Below are 17,911 nucleotides of genomic sequence, written 5' to 3' on the forward strand. Positions count from 1 at the left end.
TAACCATATATCACCAAACGGCAGTGAGAAGGGGAAGAAGATTAGTACACTGGTACGCAAAAGTTAGCCAACGGCCTTGCCGCTGTGGTAACACCGGTTCCCGTCAGATCACCGGAGTTAAGCGCTGTCGGGCTGGGCTAGCACTTGGACGGAGGACCATCCAGTCTACGGAGCGCTGTTGGCGAGCGGGGTGCACTCAGCCCTTGTGAGGTAAACTGAGGAGCTACTTGATTAGAAGTAGTGGGTCCGGTCTCGGAAACATACGGCCGGGAGAGCGGTGTGCTGACCACATGCCTCTCCATATCCGCATCCAGTGACGCCTGTAGGCTGAGGATGACACGGCGACCGGTCAGTACCGTTGGGCCTCAATGGCCTGTTCGGACGGAGAGAGAGAGAGAGAGATGCAAAAGTTAAAGATGAAATAGGTTCCACATGATATGTCTATCCCAAGTAACTAGGCTCAATGAAACTTGGACCGTACATAGAAAGAACCGCAACTGTATAACAATAACCAGAAATGATAATTTTATTCAAAGACAGTCATAAGACTAACAACACTGCGATTTAATATGGTTCTCTGGACGTTAGAAAAGGCGGGACGTAGTTCTCAATAGGGTGTGCGATCCCCACGGACGTGTTCCCATTCTGGCCACAATGTTGGTAAGGAGTAAGTGGGAAATGAAAAACCATTGGTTCAAAAATCGTTTCTGAATGTTATATTTCCGACAAATGTAACAAAGCAGTTTCGAACCATCGCTACAGAGTTACTATCAGTTATTAAATTGTTCTTCAGAAACTCAATGAATTTACGCATCATTTCACAAGGCGTACCCTTCGTCCAGTACCGATGTAGACAACTGGTGGATGGTCGTTGGTGCATGTGAACGTGCTTTGATACTTCTCCTCAAGGCACTCCTGACGCTCTGGATGGGATTAAGGCGGGGGCACCGTCAGGACAGTTGTTCGATGCCGTCGCGCGTTGTCATCTATAAAAAAGAAATCAGAGCCGAAAGCACACGTGAGAAACGAGGTGTCAGAATGACATTGATTTGGAGGTCAATACGCCCGTCTAGCATAATACTTCAAGACACCATATCACCAGGACCATGAAAACGATCGACGGCGTTCCCACATATAGCAATACGAGGATTGAAGAAAGCGATTGTTTCTGTGGTTCAGGTGCTATGCTGTCGAGAGGCATAATGTCGTGTTGGCACACTGACCTTTAAATCTTCGAACAGGATACTCTCAACTACGAACGTTATTGTGACATTCTGCTGCTTCCCCAAACGCATCTTTTGTGGGTTACATCCATCCTTAACTTCATTTTTGTGGATGACAATGCAGGACCAAATCGAAAAACGCGCCGGCCAGTGTGACCGAGCGGTTCTTGGCGCTTCAGTCTGGAACCGCGCGACTGCTACGGTCGCAGGTTCGAATCCTGCCTCGGGCATGGATGTGTGTGATGTCAATGGGTTGCTTAGGTTTAAGTAGTTCTAAGTTCTAGGGGACTGATGACCTCAGATGTTAAGTCCTATTGGGCTCAGAGACACTTGAACCAGCCATTCGAAAAACGCAGGTGGAAGAGCACTTTGGACAGGAGGATACATGGCGAATGGACTGGCCCGCCAAATCCGTGGCTGAAATCGCATCGAGCACATGTCTGATGAGTTGGAGAGACATGTTACAGCACGTCCGTCCAGCAGCTGTCAACAGCGCTTGTAGGGCAATGGAACGCCCCACCACAAGAAGTCATTGCCAACCTGCTGACCAGAACGGAACACGTTGAAGAGCATGCATTCCCGCCGGTGCTGATATCAAACCCTATTGAGGACGATGTCTCACCTTTTCTAATGAACAGGGGACCATCACAAATCGCGGAGATTTCAGTGTTTTTATTGACTATAAATCGAACAGTCATGTCTGGTCGTTTTACTGCCTATCTCTTTCAATTACCTTCTGAACTACACTGTTGCATTCCTTACCCTATATGCTCCATGTTTCATCGAGGTAAAATGCTCGTCAGTGACACCTCAAGTGAAAGTTACTTCTGTCTTTAACTTTTGCGCGCCAGTGTACTTACCATTAGCCGCCAATGGCTTTATTAGAGACGGAGGACACACTCGGTTACGTTGAGGATGGAGAACGAATTCGAAAGTTCCCTTCGTAAGGAACCAGACTGGCATTCACCTTAAGTATTGGACTGGGATTAGAACTGCCATACTTCAGTCGTAACTGTGATCGGTCGGCTCTCCTCTGGGATTTCTCGTCACCGAAACAGAGGAATGAGCAGAGTGAGCAAGCCGAGGCGCAGCCGCACCAGCTCCCCGCGCGGTCGGCCGCCATTGGCTGGCGTGGGAAATGCCAGCCAGCGAGCGGCGTGGGCGGCGGGGCTGCGGCTGCGTTGCGTGACAGCTGCAGGCCGAGCGCCGGTTGCGGCGCCCCGGAAGGCCGCCTTCCGGCCATTCACCGTGTCGCCCCGGTAGCCTATCTCGACGACTCCGATCGACGAAAACGGTTGTCCGATGTCAGCCTCTACATCTACATCTACATCTACGTGATTACTCTGCAATTCACATTTAAGTGCTTGGCAGAGGGTTCATCGAACCACAATCATACTATCTCTCCACCATTCCACTCCCGAACAGCGCGCGGGAAAAACGAACACCTAATCTGTTCGAGCTCTGATTTCTCTTATTTTACTTTGATGATCATTCCTACCTATGTAGGTTGGGTTCAACAAAATATTTTCGCATTCGGAAGAGAAAGTTGGTGACTGAAATTTCGTAAATAGATCTCGCCGCGACGAAAAACGTCTTTGCTGTAATGACTTCCATCCCAATTCGTGTATCATATCTGCCACACTCTCTCCCCTATTACATGATAATACAAAACAAGCTGCCCTTTTTTGCTCCCTTTCGATGTCCTCCGTCAATCCCACCTGGTAAGGATCCCACACCGCTCAGCAATATTCTAACAGAGAACGAACGAGTGTAATGTAAGCTGTCTCTTTAGTGGACTTGTTGCATCTTCTATGTGTCCTGCCTATGAAACGCAACCTTTGGCTCGACTTCAAAAAAATGGCTCTGAGCACTATGGGACTTAACATCTATGGTCATCAGTCCCCTAGAACTTAGAACTACTTAAACCTAACTAACCTAAGGACATCACACAACACCCAGCCATCACGAGGCAGAGAAAATCCCTGACCCCGCCGGGAATCGAACCCGGGAACCCGGGCGTGGGAAGCGAGAACGCTACCGCACGACCCCGAGATGCGGGCGGCTCGACTTCTTCACAATATTATCTATGTGGTCTTTCCAACTGAAGTTGTTCGTAATTTTAACACCCAGGTACTTAGTTGAATTGACAGCATTGAGAATTGTACTATTTATCGAGTAATCGAATTCCAACGGATTTCTTTTGGAACTCATGTGGATCACCTCACACTTTTCGTTATTTAGCGTAAACTGCCACCTGCCACACCATACAGCAATCTTTTCTAAATCGCTTTGCAACTGATACTGGTCTTCGGATGACCTTACTAGACGGTAAATTACAGCATCATCTGCGAACAACCTAAGAGAACTGCTCAGATTGTCACCCAGGTCATTTATATAGATCAGGAACAGCAGAGGTCCCAGGACGCTTCTCTGGGGAACACCTGATCACTTCAGTTTTACTCGATGATTTGCCGTCTATTACTACGAACTGCGACCTTCCTGACAGGAAATCACGAATCCAGTCGCACAATTGAGACGATACCCCATAGGCCCGCAGCTTGATTAGAAGTCGCTTGTGAGGAACGGTGTCAAAAGCTTTCCGGAAATCTAGAAATACGGAGTCAACTTGAGACCCCCTGTCGATAGCGGCCATTACTTCGTGCGAATAAAGAGCTAGCTGCGTTGCACAAGAACGATGTTTTCTGAAACCATGCTGACTACGTATCAATAGATCGTTCCCTTCGAGGTGATTCATAATGTTTGAGTACAGTATATGCTCCAAAACCCTATTGCAAACCGACGTCAATGATACAGGTCTGTAGTTCGATGGATTACTCCTACTACCCTTCTTAAACACTGGTGCGACCTGCGCAATTTTCCCCTCTTACAGGTGACATCATCTTAAATGATATTTAAGTGAGTGTTACTCTTTCTAAACGTTTGGCGATACTTATCGCGCTAGAATCCTTGCAAGTGCAACCAGAAATTACTACCTCATTTCGAATCCTAAGCCAACGCAATTTCTTTCTTACAGTTGGATCAAACACGCGTTTTATCTTAAAACTTGCCAGCGGTCTTTCTTTGTGCGTGAAATTGCGTGTAACACTTAAAACCCAACCTCTGGGAATATTCAGCTACACTAGCTGATCAGAAGTATCAACACATCCGTATGTAATGCGGAAGTGACCTCCAGATGTCACGCGAAACGCCCCAGTATTAAAGTACTGTGTTGTCAGCAGCGAAACAGTAGCATCATAAATGATCGGTCAAAGAGCTCACTAACTGGGAACGTGGACTAGTCATTGGACGTGACCTGAGTAACATATCCTTTAGCGACATAACAGTCCTTCTAAAGGTGTCCAAATCGACTGTTGCTGGTGTGTTTCTGGTGTGCTGATGCTAAGGTTCAACCACAACTAATCCATGATCAGGGAGACCTTACGTACTGAGGGACGTGAACCGCCGATCATTGCGAAGGGTTGCCGTAAAAATTCGGATGATATTAGCGGAAAGAACCATTCGTGGATTCCAAAGTGTAGCCCGGCTAGCATAATGCCTGTGCGTAGGGAGTTAAAAAGAATGAGATACATTGTTGATCAGATCCTCACAAACCATATTTTTCTGTACTCAGTGCTACGAGACACTTGAGGAGGTGTAAAGAGCGACTCACTGGACAATGGATGACTGCAAACGAGTGATTTGCAGTAATTAATCTCGCTTTACCCTGTGACAATCTAATGGAAGGGTTTGGGTTTAGCGAATGCCTGGACAACATAGTGCCAACAATAAATTACGAGAGAGGTGAAGTTACGATATGAGGGGTCTTATGTGGTCAGGGTGTGGTCGCTTTATTGTACTTAAGAAAACGCCAAATGAGTAACGATATGAGCACATTCTACAGCACTAAATACTGCGTACACTAGAGGAACAGCTAACAAACTATGACCAACATGACACTGCACCCTGTCGTAAGGCAACATTTTTGAAACAATGGTTTGTGGACAATAACATTCCTGAAATAGACTGGCCTGTCCAGAACCCAGACCTGAACCCCATGGAACACTTTTGGGGTGGACTAAAATGTCGACTTCGCTCCAAACCCAACTATAGACGTCTTCTGGATCAGCCTGACACAGCGGCGACATCTCCGTTGTCGTCGAAAACGAGATACCACCCGATACTTTGACGCGAGGATTTCAATGTGAATCACGACTCAAGATGTGTCATCGCTGCAAACAAACAAAAAATTAATTACGTAACTAATTAGAACTGATGAACATCCCTCGTATATAACTTTGTCGCAAGTAGGGAGAAAGCATCAACTATAAGATCACGGCACAAAAAAAAAAAAAAAAACCTGAAATACAAGCAGAAAATACCTATCGATAGAAACCCACACAATACTATCAAAATAGGAAACCATACGTTTATAAAGGAGCAGAGGTCTTACGTGAAGTATTATCGTGCAGTAACAAAGCTTCCCTCTTCGCCTTCTGCACGCCCAGCGCGAGATCTCTCAGCTATCGCGAAATTTTTCATACAATACTGGCTGTTAAAATTGCTACACCAAGAAGAAATGCAAATGATAAACGGGTATTCATTGGACAAATATATTATACTAGAACTGACATATGATTACATTTTCACGCAATTTGGGTGCATAGATCCTGAGAAATCAGTAACCAGAACAACCACCTCTGGCCGTAATAACGGCTTTGACACGCCTGGTTGAGTCAAACAGAGCTTGGATGGCGTGTACAGGTACAGCTGCCCATGCAGCTCCAACACGATGCCACAGTTAATCAAGAGTAGTGACTGGCGTATTGTGACGAGCCAGTAGCTCGGCCACCATTGACCAGACGTTTTCAATTGGTGAGAGATCTGGAGAATGTGCTGGCCACGGCAGCAGTCGAACATTTTCTGTATCCAGAAAGGCCCGTACAGGACCTGCAACATGCGGTCGTGCATTATACTGCTGAAATGTAGGGTTTTGCAGGGATCGAATGAAGGGTAGAGCCACGGGTCGTAACACATCTGAAATGTAACGTCCACTCTTCAAAGTGCCTTCAATGCGAATAACGAGGCATGTAACCAGTGGCACCCCATACCATCACGCCGGGTGATACGCCAGTATGGCGACGACGAATACACGCTTTCAATGTGTGTTCATTGAGATGTCGCCAAACACGTATGCAACCATCATGATGCTGTAAACAGAACCTGGATTCATCCGAAAAAATTACGTTTTGCCATTGGTGCACCCAGGTTCGTCGTTGAGTACACCATCGCAGGCGCTCCTGTCTGTGATGCAGCATCAAGGGTAACCGCAGCCATGGTCTCCGAGCTGATAGTCCATGCTGCTTCAAACGTCGTCGAACTGTTCGTGCAGATGGTTGTTGTCTTGCAAACGTCCCCATCTGTTGACTCAGGGATCGAGACGGGGTTGCACGATCCTTTACAGCCATGCGGATAAGATGCCTGTCAAGTCGACTGCTAGTGATACGAGACCGTTGGGATCCAGGACGGCGTTCCGTATCACCCTCCTGAACCCACCAATTCCATATTCTGCTAACAGTCATTGGATCTCGACCAACGCGAGCAGCAATGTCGCGATACGATAAAACGCAGTCGCGATAGGCTATAATCCGACCTTTATCAAAGTCAGAAACGTGACGGTACGCATTTCTCCTCGTTACACGAAGCATCACAACAACGTTTCACCAGGCAACGCCGGTCAACTGCTGTTTTTGTAGGAGAAATCGGTTGGAAACTTTCGTCATGTCAGCACGTTGTAGGTGTTGCCACCGGCGCTAACCTTGTGTGAATGCTCTGAAGAGCTAATCATTTGCATATAACAGCATCGTCTTCCTGTCGGTTAAATTTCGCGTCTGTAGCACGTCATCTTCGTGGTGTAGTAATTTTAATGGCCAGTAGTGTACTTGTTCCGTCCACATCGCTCTGAACCATCGTTTCTGTCATTTATCATTCTCTAATCTCCGTCGAGACCATTACTGATGAGTGTTCGAACTGTTTCTCACGCAGGTGCTAAGATTCTTGTTAAGCTTACTAATTCACGATTCGTAGAAGCATGTGCAGTATAGTAACAATAGCATATAGTGTATTACTGTCGCTTTCATGACACTCATTGCTGTTACTGTCTTTCCTATGTGCTGGACAATGGACGTTAAGACTTGTGACTCCTAAAGATATTAAGTTGAAGTCACGAAGTCCTCCGTATATGACAATCGCACGCGTGTCTGAATGGCTAACAGCACTCACTGTAACGTGAGGGGACCAAGCAGCACGCGTCGCAGCAGATAGGACACGGCCACCGGTCACGACACAGAACTTCTGGAGAGTGGAAGGCACGAGAGCTGAAGAAAGGAAAAACATAAGAGACGGAGTAAAAACTCTGATTCAGGAAGGATGAGAAAGGAGATCGGCCATACCTCTTCGATGGAACCATCCCAGCATTCGTCTTAAGTAATTTAAAAAAAATTACGGAAAAACCACATGTGGATGACTGGATGGAGATATGAGCCTGTCCTCCCGGATAAAGTTCCAGTGTTTTACCATTATGCCATCTCACTGGATACGAGGACTGAGTGAGTTATTTCTGTGAAAGAGTGGGAAATTTTGGGAAAGTTAATCAGTGCGTTAAATGTGATGCTTAATCCTGTCGTTAAAGGTTTCTAATGGGTTTGTCGTACTTTTGTTGCCTAGGATTCATCCGACCGACTACTGTGGAGTTTGGTGTAGCAGGAAGATGAAAATGAGTTTCGTCATGTTTTCAGACATTTCCATATCGACGGTTCGGTAGCTATACAGGAGGAATTCAAACTGAATTGATAAAGTAAGTAAGTATTAATAATAATAATAATTTAATTTGAGCAGTAATAATAGTCTATTTTGAGTTTATATGTGTCTGACTACAAGTGCAAAGGTTTGGGATTCGATCCTTATTCCTGTGACTTTTATGTCGATTATCGCTGTATTCACAGTATCAGTGCATTATCTGTGGGAGAAAATATCTTGATGCCACGAGGTCGGTCTACACGTCAAACTGTAGGCCCCCTATAGCTGTTTGTCATTCCTCATATCGGAAGAAGCTCAGGCCATACCGCTTTCAGTAGAATCATGTGTACTAAAGCAGTGCGACGATCACGCTAGCTTTCCGGTTAAGGACAGTCTGAGTATTTTTGACAATGAATGTGAAAGTAAAGTTTGGATCCATTATCTCATCCACAATCGAAATGTCGGTCAACGGCTTGCATGGAATATCTTAAGCTGGTGACATCCACTTCATGGGAAGAAACGATGAAGACCATTATGTTATATGAGTTTTAGTGCGCACTCCTAATAGATTATTCGGACTGATATAATGCCAAAGCTAGACAACACCCGCTTCACTAAGTGGTGTCGGAAGTACGAACTGACTGGAAACATTCACTGACTGAACTCAGCGTGTACGTAATTCGAGTCACAATAGGCCGGGTGGTCAAAACCACTCTGAACTGCTTGTAAGGATGTTGCATGGCAGGCTATTCTGAATAGTATAAAGTGATAGTTAACTTCATCAAGAGTACTGGTTACAATCTGTAGGTTTTAATGGTGTACGTAAATTATAAATGTGTCTTGCTGATGAAGATATTTCAGAATTGGTGTGAATTGTAAGCCAAGACACTTTTAATGATTTTCCAATTCAATTCAATTTTTAAAACATTATGTACAAAACTGTAACAGTTAAGCTTTTTATTCTTGTAAATATTCATTTCTGTATTTGTTTATTCAATTATGTGTACATTGTCACTATGTGTTTCCGATGGCTAAATTGAGTACACACTCAAAGGCCAAATAAAAAAATAAAATAAAATAAAATAAATAAAAAAACTGTCAAGAAGAAAAATTCGATACGTTAGGCCGTTTCCGAGTTATTCAGCACTAAAGTTAGTCAATCAGATCACTGCGCCAGCAAGTTCAAGCACTTGCAAGCGCTAAAATGCGGTAATGCACAGACATCTGTGCGTCCGTGGGGCACCACTTGTTGAAATGCTCATTACCAGTTAAATTCGCCTTTTTCAGAAGTGATGAATTTAAGCTGGAAGAGCAAAAGCCAAGTTTGTTCGGTTTGCGGAAACTAAACGAACACTTTCGGAGACGCTGTCTCTGGCAGACTGCTTCTATTTGCTTGCATAACTACCTGCTTGGCTAACTTCAATGCTAAATAACTCGCAAATGACGTAACGTACCCAATTTTTTTCTTCGCGATTATTTCCAAGCACAGTTTCCTTTGCAGCACACTTATAAGCTTTTGAGACTGTTCATGGCGAAAATGTATACTGATTTATACTAAATTGTTTATCGTTTTCCTTTATTTAACCCCATACTTTTACGTATCTTTCCCATGATCACAATGTCGCCTTTTGTGACAAACTGAGCAGCGTACATGACACACACAGGTAGCTTGCACCGCTGTACGAGCCTACTGCATGCAAGACAGGGAGAGCACTGGTCTAAAATAGCATAGATTTTCAGTTTCGGGGCTTATTATTTCAGTAAATTTTTGATAAAATCAAATCTAGTCGAAGAATTAGTTCGGTGCATTCAGACAATGCTGAGTACAATTCAGATCAGAATCCAAACTATCAGACAGCTTTCAGTAGAGTTCAGGGCTGAACTTAAAAGGATTCTTCAATGAGGCCGTGCTGGCAAGTAATCCCTCCGAATTTTTCGTGAAAACTCTTACAGCTTTTTAAATAAAACAAACGTTATTAACACTCTGCACTGTCATTCTTCATTTCTATCTATTTGTAGTCCTCTGCCACAAGTGGGCTCGTTGTAGCGTGCAACATGGTGTACAGTAACTACTTCGGTGCGTGAGAAACAGCTTGCTGTAATCCAGTTTCGAATTCGAAGCTTTCGCCCACATATGGAGTGTCCTCTCCTTCTGCAGGGCAGTGTCAAGCGACTTACGAGCTCATCGACATCTGCAACAATCCGCCGCCTTGGTTTCACTGCCATCAATCATCCAACATACAGTCCAGACTTGGCTCCCTCCGATTTTCATCTGTTTCCAAAACTTAGAGAACACCTTCGAGGACTTCATTTAGATAGAGAGGAAGTGGTGCAAGCATAGACGAGGTCATGATTGCGTCAACAAAGTTAAATATTGTACAGCTAGGGTATCAACATACTGGTTAGTCGTTAGGAGAAATGCGTTCGTCGCCAGAGTGACTAAGTAGAGAAATAAGTATGAAGAATATAGATGTAGAATGTTCACAACATTTGTTTTAATTAAAAAAGGGTAGGAGTTTTCACGTAAGTAATTCGGGAGCACGCCCTCGTTAACACGTGTTTCAGCAAGTTACTTTCATTTTTTACCACATGCGTCCCATGTGCAGATAACTTACGTTGGGTTGTTGCCTATCATACTGTGCATGGGATACTGGGTAGTTGTGTAAGTTAGTACCGTTTCTCTGTAAGTGCAATGAACACAACCGATTCACATGACAGAGACTTTAGTTGTCTATAATATATTCTCCTTCACCATTTGTCTGCAAACACCAGGGTAACTTTTAGAAACCGTGATTCTAGAAATCACGTGGTTTTGAGGTGCAGAACTGTTGAGGTTCCATGGATATCCAGAACATGATAAACATGTACACATTCGGTGATTTATTATGTAATTTCACATTGGTACAGTTTGCTACATGTTAGAACACTCACAATGAATACAACAGCACGTAGGAACAAACATCTAAAAACAGTCAAATATAATACACTCATAGCTCACCACATATCGATATCATTGAAATGGATTTGACCAGCTTATCACCCTACTTCGAAACATGTAAATGATTTTCTTAAAAATACCTAGATCTACACAATTCAGGAAATCATAATGGTTTTCTTTTCTCAATCCTGTTGTCATTATATCTGTAGGCATACCAGCAGTTTTTAAGTACAGAGTTTTTACAGCTTTATTCGACACACCTTCGCTTATGTAATGAAGTCGAACATCAATGTGCTTCGACCTTTTATGATTTGAATGATCAACAGCAAATTCAAGGCGCTCGGATTATCATTAAATATTGTGACACACTTATTATAGCTTATCAGTTCATGTAGCAAGTTCCTTAAGTAAATGGCCCCCGGAAAAGCTTCTGAAAGAGTCATATTCTCAGACTCTTTGCTAGAAAGAGCAACAGTCTTTTGCTTATCATTCTGCCATGACACTACGGAACCGCATAGCTTAAAAATGAACCAGTGTATGGTTTTTTGTCTTAAGGACAATTTGCCCAATCAGCATCTACATAACCACGTAATTCTAAATCTCCTTTCCTACATATTAGAACATAATTCTTAGTTTCCTGCAGATATTTCAAAACCCTCTCAGCACGTAGCCAATGGTTTTTAGTAGAAGAATTGTTGAACTGGCTTAAGTAGCTTACACTCAAAGTAAAATCAGGTCTTGTAAGTACTGATAAATACATTAAGCTACCTATAAGGGCTTCATAAGGTACATTATCAATTGTATTTTCGTTTTCATTTAGAAAATCAATTTTAGTTACAATAGAAGTCTTTACAGTCTTACAGTCTATCAAACCTTTTCAATAACTGACCAATATAGTTCTCTTGACGTAAAGCTAATACTCCTTTAGCTTTGTCATATTTGATTTCCATCCCCAAACAATGTTTAGCCATTCCTAGATCCTTTATTTCGAAATCTAATAAATTTAACTTATTTTTCAAAAACTCAGTCTCACTTGAGTCATCTGAAAAAATTTAAAAATCATCAACATATAAAGCTATCATAGTAACTAAACCATTATCTTTATGTTTTGTAAACAAGCAAGGTTCTAAATCAGATCTTTCGTCACCTAGACAGTTTAAGACATCATTTACTCTTTGATTCCACACTCTGGATGATTGTTTGGCCCATACATAGCCCTTTTAAACATCAAAATTTTTCTTTTATTATTACAAAGATTTATTCCTTCGGGTTGTTGTAGGAAGACATTCCCTTTGAAAATATCATTTAAAGAAGCAGTCTTAGCTTCAAGATGTGTAATTTTCAAATCTAGTTCAATGGATAAAGCCATTGGAAGTCTAAGTGTTGAATGGTTCGAATGGCTCTGAGCACTATTGGACTTCTAAGGTCATCAGTCCCCTATAACTTAGAACTACTTAAACCTAACTAACATAAGGACATCACACACATCCATGCCCGATGCAGGATTCGAAACTGCGACCGTAGTGGTCGCGCAGTTCCAGACTGTAGTGCCTAGAACCGCTCGGCCACCCCGGCCGGCGAATGCCTCACCACAGGAGAAAATGTCTCATCATAATCAGCTCCAGGTTTCTGAATGAATCCTCTTGTCACTAGTCTAGCACGATGCTGCACTTCACCTTCACAGTTGCATTTTTTCTTCCACACCCATTTACACTACACAACACTTGCACTTTCTGGAAGATTTGCCACTTTCCAAGCATTGCTATCTTCGAAAGCTTGTATTTCTTCATCCATAGCACGTTTCCATTCTTCTGCATCAGGTCTCCTAAGGGACTCCTGGGCGGCTGTTGGTTCCTCAAGTTGATCTGAAGTTGTAGCACAAAAATAAAACTCATAATCATCAAATCTTCTATTTGGTTTGAACTGCTTTTGTGACATAATTTTGTCTCTTCATCTTCATACATAAGAAATTTTTCATCAGCAGTTTCTTTCTCTGACGTAACTGCTTCTTTTGAGACATCATGTAAGTCCTCTTTTAATACAATATCAGACCTCTCATTTTCTTCGTCATCCCCCACTGAAGTGGTGACTTCTTCATAATTCTTTTTATTTCAGATGCTGCATTATTAATATTTTCGTTCTAGTCACATCTTGACTTTACGCTACATCATCAGTTTCAGTTCTGTAGAGTCAATAGCCTTTCGTAGCATTGCCATATCCCACTAAGATCATTTCTTTTGCCGTTATATCCCATTTTGTTCTCTAGACTTTGGGTATTTGCTCCACGACCTTGCTTCCAATTATTCTGAGATGACTAATTTTGGGTTTCTTGTCAATCCATAGCTCACAGGGCGTTTTATTTCCTTATTTTGAACTCACTGACCTATTACGTAAATACACTGCACTATTGACAGCTTCAGCCCAAAATCTTTTATCAAGTTTACCTTCAAATGGTAACCATCTTGCCTTTTCTACAACAGTTCTATTCAACCTTTCTGCCAAACCGTTTTGTTCTGGTGTATAGGTGTTGGATAACTGATGTATAATATCATGTTCTTTCAACAAAATGTCAAAATTCACACAACAGAAGTCGTTACCATAATCTGTTTTTACTGTTTTAATTTTCCTTTCTTGCTGATTCTGCATCTTTTTCTGAAATTCTCGAAATTTATCTGAAGTTTCATTCTTTGTCTTCAGAACATACACAAATTCCTTTCTGGTGTAATCACCTTCCAAAATGAGGAAGTACTTTGCACCACCTAATGACATGATTTCCATTGGTCTGCATAGGTCTGCATGTACTGCTTCAAGTGGTTTAGAGGCTCTAGTGCCTCCAAGTGAAGAAGGCTGTCTTCTTTGTTTGCCTTCACTGCATACTACACAGTTTTGATTGTTAATGTTAATGTTAATGTGTTCACATACCATTCCTTCTACAGCATCATTTTTCATTTTAATAAGATCCGTTGCATTTGGGTGACCTAATCTACGAAGCCAATCAGATGTTGTAATCATTCGCAAAAATGACTTCTTCTGTCAGTGTTTAGCTTGTACACACCATCAGTCAGATCTGCAGTTGCAACTAGTTCACTATGCTTGTTATAAATATTGCACTGATCACTATGAAATTCAACAAAATTTCCTTGTTCAATCAATCTGCTCACAGATAGCAAATTTTTAGTTAGTTCTGGAGCACACAACATTATAATAATATCAAAAGAGTTCTTTCCGACTACTGTCGTTAATTCAACTCCCCAAGAGCATAACACTAGGATTTCTGTCTGATTTGCAGCCATCATTTTATGAATGTTAACATTTACTTTGTTTTTCATCAGTTCTTCATTTGCTGTGAATGCACACTAGTACCTGAATCTACATACCAGTCACTTGTGTCAAAAGAGCCACTAATAAACACTGCACTGAAAACATTTGAAGTTTTGTTTTGCCTTGTTTCGTTGTTGGTGTAAGAGCACTTACGTTTAAAATTTCCTGATTTTTTGCGTTTATAGCAAACAACATCCTTTCTGTTTTGATTTCCCACTGTTCTCCATTTCGGTGAGAAAACATTGTTTTACTTTGTAAACTTTTGGCCCTAAAAGCACTACCAGTCGTTGTGATCTCTCCTTCCATGTCAAGAAGCTTATTTTTTTATTGCGTCCGTCGTGACTGGAATTCCTGAATGCTAAATTGCCATTATCGTGGGAGAATATTTTTCTGGAAAACGTGCTAGCAATTACGAACACTCCTTTCATCCTTAAAAACAAAGCCTGATCCACGTAATTTCTAACCATTGTCTACCATCTGGTTCACGTAGCTAGTCATTGAATCACGTTTTTATAGACGTGTTGATATCAGTGTTCGCAATAAATAAATTCATCTCGCAAAACCAGAGTCGTCAAACATTGATTTTAGTTTCTTCCACAAGTAAACTGTTGTTTCTGCTTCTCTAATGTGCACATATAAAGATGGATCAATCGTAAGTATTATCCTCTCTTTGGCCTTCGAATCTTCCGGTGAAACTGTTTACGAGACACATTTCGCTAACCCTTCGGGAATGAGCACATTTTCGATAGCGAACGCCCAATCTCCGTAGTTCTCACGTCGTTTCAGCTTTGGAACATTAATTAGATGATTCGTAGCCGTATTTGTCAACTCGAACAGTTTTTCTTTGTGAACAGTAGCACACATTGGACTTTGAATCACAGCATAAGGGATTTTAATCAGCGATTCCCGATACTTTTAACGATCGCTTATCTGGGTAGCCGAGCCCATAACCTGCTGAGGTTCCGTGGGTATTGAGAACATGATAAACATGTACACATTGGTGATTTATTGTAATATTTCACATTGGTACAGTTTGCTACATGTTAGCACACTCACAATGAATATGGACTAAACGGAGCTGAACAGAACAGCATGTAGGAACAAAGATGTAAAAACAGTCAAAGATAATACACAAATAGCTCACCACATATCCATATCATTTAAACGGGTTTGACCAACTTAACAAGAACTCGTCGAGCCATGTTCGGAGTGCATTGTCATCAAGAAAGGAAGTTCTTTTGCGGTTGTTCGATGAGAGCGCAACATCAGGTGAATAACGCTGGTGCGGAATGATTTCAGAACCCAGCTCTCGTATGGTGTTTTTGGTCAGTCTAGCAGGATGCGGGCGGGCGTTATAGTAAAGTGGCATCACTTCAGGGAATGTTCCTGGTAGTTGTTCGTGGATTGCCTCTGCAAGACGTCTCCATTGTTGACAGTAAATGTCAGCAGTGGCGGTTACACCTCGGGGAAGCAATTCACAACACTGTCGCTGTTCCACCTGATGCATAGCATTATCTTTTGCGGATGTGCTCAGTTCTTTGTCCGGGGAGTTGCTGCTTTGTTTGCGCTCACTCATTTCTTTCCTCTCCTTATGTTAACACAAAGACTCCATTTCTCGTCATCAGTAACGATACAGTATAGGTATGATCGGCGTTGTTCATGAGCGAATTGATGAAGAGCATGCAGATATGCACATATGGCTACCCGCTGATTTCTGTGTGTTCGGTTTAGAGCATGCGGTAACCAAACATGTGATTTTTGAACTTTCAAAATTGCATGCAAGTGTTGAAAATGTTGGAATGCTCACATTTCATCACATCTGGCAGCTCTCGAGTGCACTGACGTGGATCATTGTGGATTAATGCGTTTAAACGTACTTCGTCAACCTACAAAGATCTTGCTGAATGTGGAGAGTCGGTAACATCTGAACGATACTCCTGAAAACGAGAAAACTATTTTTTTGCCTAGCACTGTCCAATGTTCTCATCTCCGTACGCGGCGCAAATGTTTCCGGTTGCCTCCGCTGCTGTCACCCCTCTGTTGAACTGAAGCAGAAGAATACATCGGAAATATTTCGATCTCTGCACTTGGCACTCCATTTTGTAACGTCCACAGCTCCACTCACCTTATGAAAATGACAAAATGACGTATTGTAAACTAAAAGAGAAACAGTGAACAACCCATTAAAAATGATAATCGATAAATAAACATGTAGCAACCGGAATACAGCATGCAAAACAGGAACGCTACGAGCTTATGGAGAAATCTAACATTTTCTGGGCCAGTTTTAGCATTTCGCTCGCCTTTTACTGTCTTTATCGAACTGTTTTCGCAGTTTATAGCTATAACATCATGTACACTACTGGCCATTAAAATTGCTACACCACGAAGATGACGTGCTACAGACGCGAAATTTAACCGACAGGAACAATGTGCTGTGATATGCAAATGATTAGCTTTTCAGATCATTCATACAAGGTTGGCGCCGGTGGCGACACCTACAACGTGCTGACATGAGGAAAGTTTCCAACCGATTTCTCATACACAAACATCAGTTGACCGGCGTTGCCTGGTGAAACGTTGTTGTGATGCTTCGTGTAAGGAGGAGAAATGCGTACCGTCACGTTGCCGACTTTGATAAAGGTCGGATTATAGCCTATCGCGACTGCGTTTTATCGTATCGCGACATTGCTGCTCGCATTGGTCGAGATCCAATGACTGTTAGCAGAATATGGAATCGGTGGGTTCAGGAGGGTAATACGGAATGCCATGCTGCATCCCAACGGTCTCGTATCACTAGCAGGTGAGATGACAGACATCTTATCCGCATGGCTGTAACGGATCGTGCAGCCACGTCTCGATCCCTGAGTCAACAGATGGGGACGTTTGCAAGACAACAACCATCTGCACGAACAGTTCGACGACGTTTGCAGCAGCATGGACTATCAGCTCGGAGACCATGGCTGCGGTTACCCTTGACGCTGCATCTCAAACAGGAGCGCCTGCGATGGTGTACTCAACGACGAACCTGGGCGCCCGAATGGCAATACGTAATCGGATGAATCCAGGTTCGGTTTACAGCATCATGATGGTCGCATCCGTGTTTGGCGACATCGCGGTGTACGCACATTGGAAGCATGTATTCGTCATCGCCATACTGTCGTATCACCCGGCGTGATGGTATGGGCTGCCATCGGTTACACGTCTCGGTCACCTCTTGTTCGCGTTAACGGCACTTTGAACAGTGGGCGTTACATTTCAGATGTGTTACGACCCGTGGCTCTACCCTTCATTCGATCCCTGCGAAACACTACATTTCAGCAGGATAATGCACGACCGCTGGATACAGAAAATGTTCGACTGCTGTCCTGCCCAGCACATTCTCCAGATGTCTCACCAATTGAAAACGTCTGGTCAATGGTGGCCAAGCAACTGGCTCGTTACAATACGTCAGTCACCACTCTTGATGAACTGAGGTATCATGTTGAAGCTGCATGGGCAGCTGTACCTGCACACGCTATCCAAGCTCTGTTTGACTCAATGCCGAGGCATATCAAGGCCGTTATTACGGCCAGAGGTGGTTGTTCTCGATTTCTCAGGATCTATGCACCCAAATTGCGTGAAAATGTAATCA

At 42.9% G+C, this 17,911-nt stretch overlaps 1 long non-coding RNA gene across 1 annotated transcript in view; it reads right to left on the reverse strand.

The window, feature by feature from the left end:
* Positions 1-693: 693 nt before the first annotated feature.
* LOC126259177 (uncharacterized) overlaps positions 694-17,911 on the reverse strand; it is a 57,690-nt gene continuing 40,472 nt past the window's right edge. The window contains exon 2 of the long non-coding RNA XR_007546478.1: positions 694-986. This is a non-coding gene — a long non-coding RNA (uncharacterized LOC126259177). The remainder of the gene's footprint in view (positions 987-17,911) is intronic.

This window comes from Schistocerca nitens, chromosome 5 (assembly GCF_023898315.1).
Source record: "Schistocerca nitens isolate TAMUIC-IGC-003100 chromosome 5, iqSchNite1.1, whole genome shotgun sequence".
Taxonomy (NCBI): domain Eukaryota; kingdom Metazoa; phylum Arthropoda; class Insecta; order Orthoptera; family Acrididae; genus Schistocerca; species Schistocerca nitens.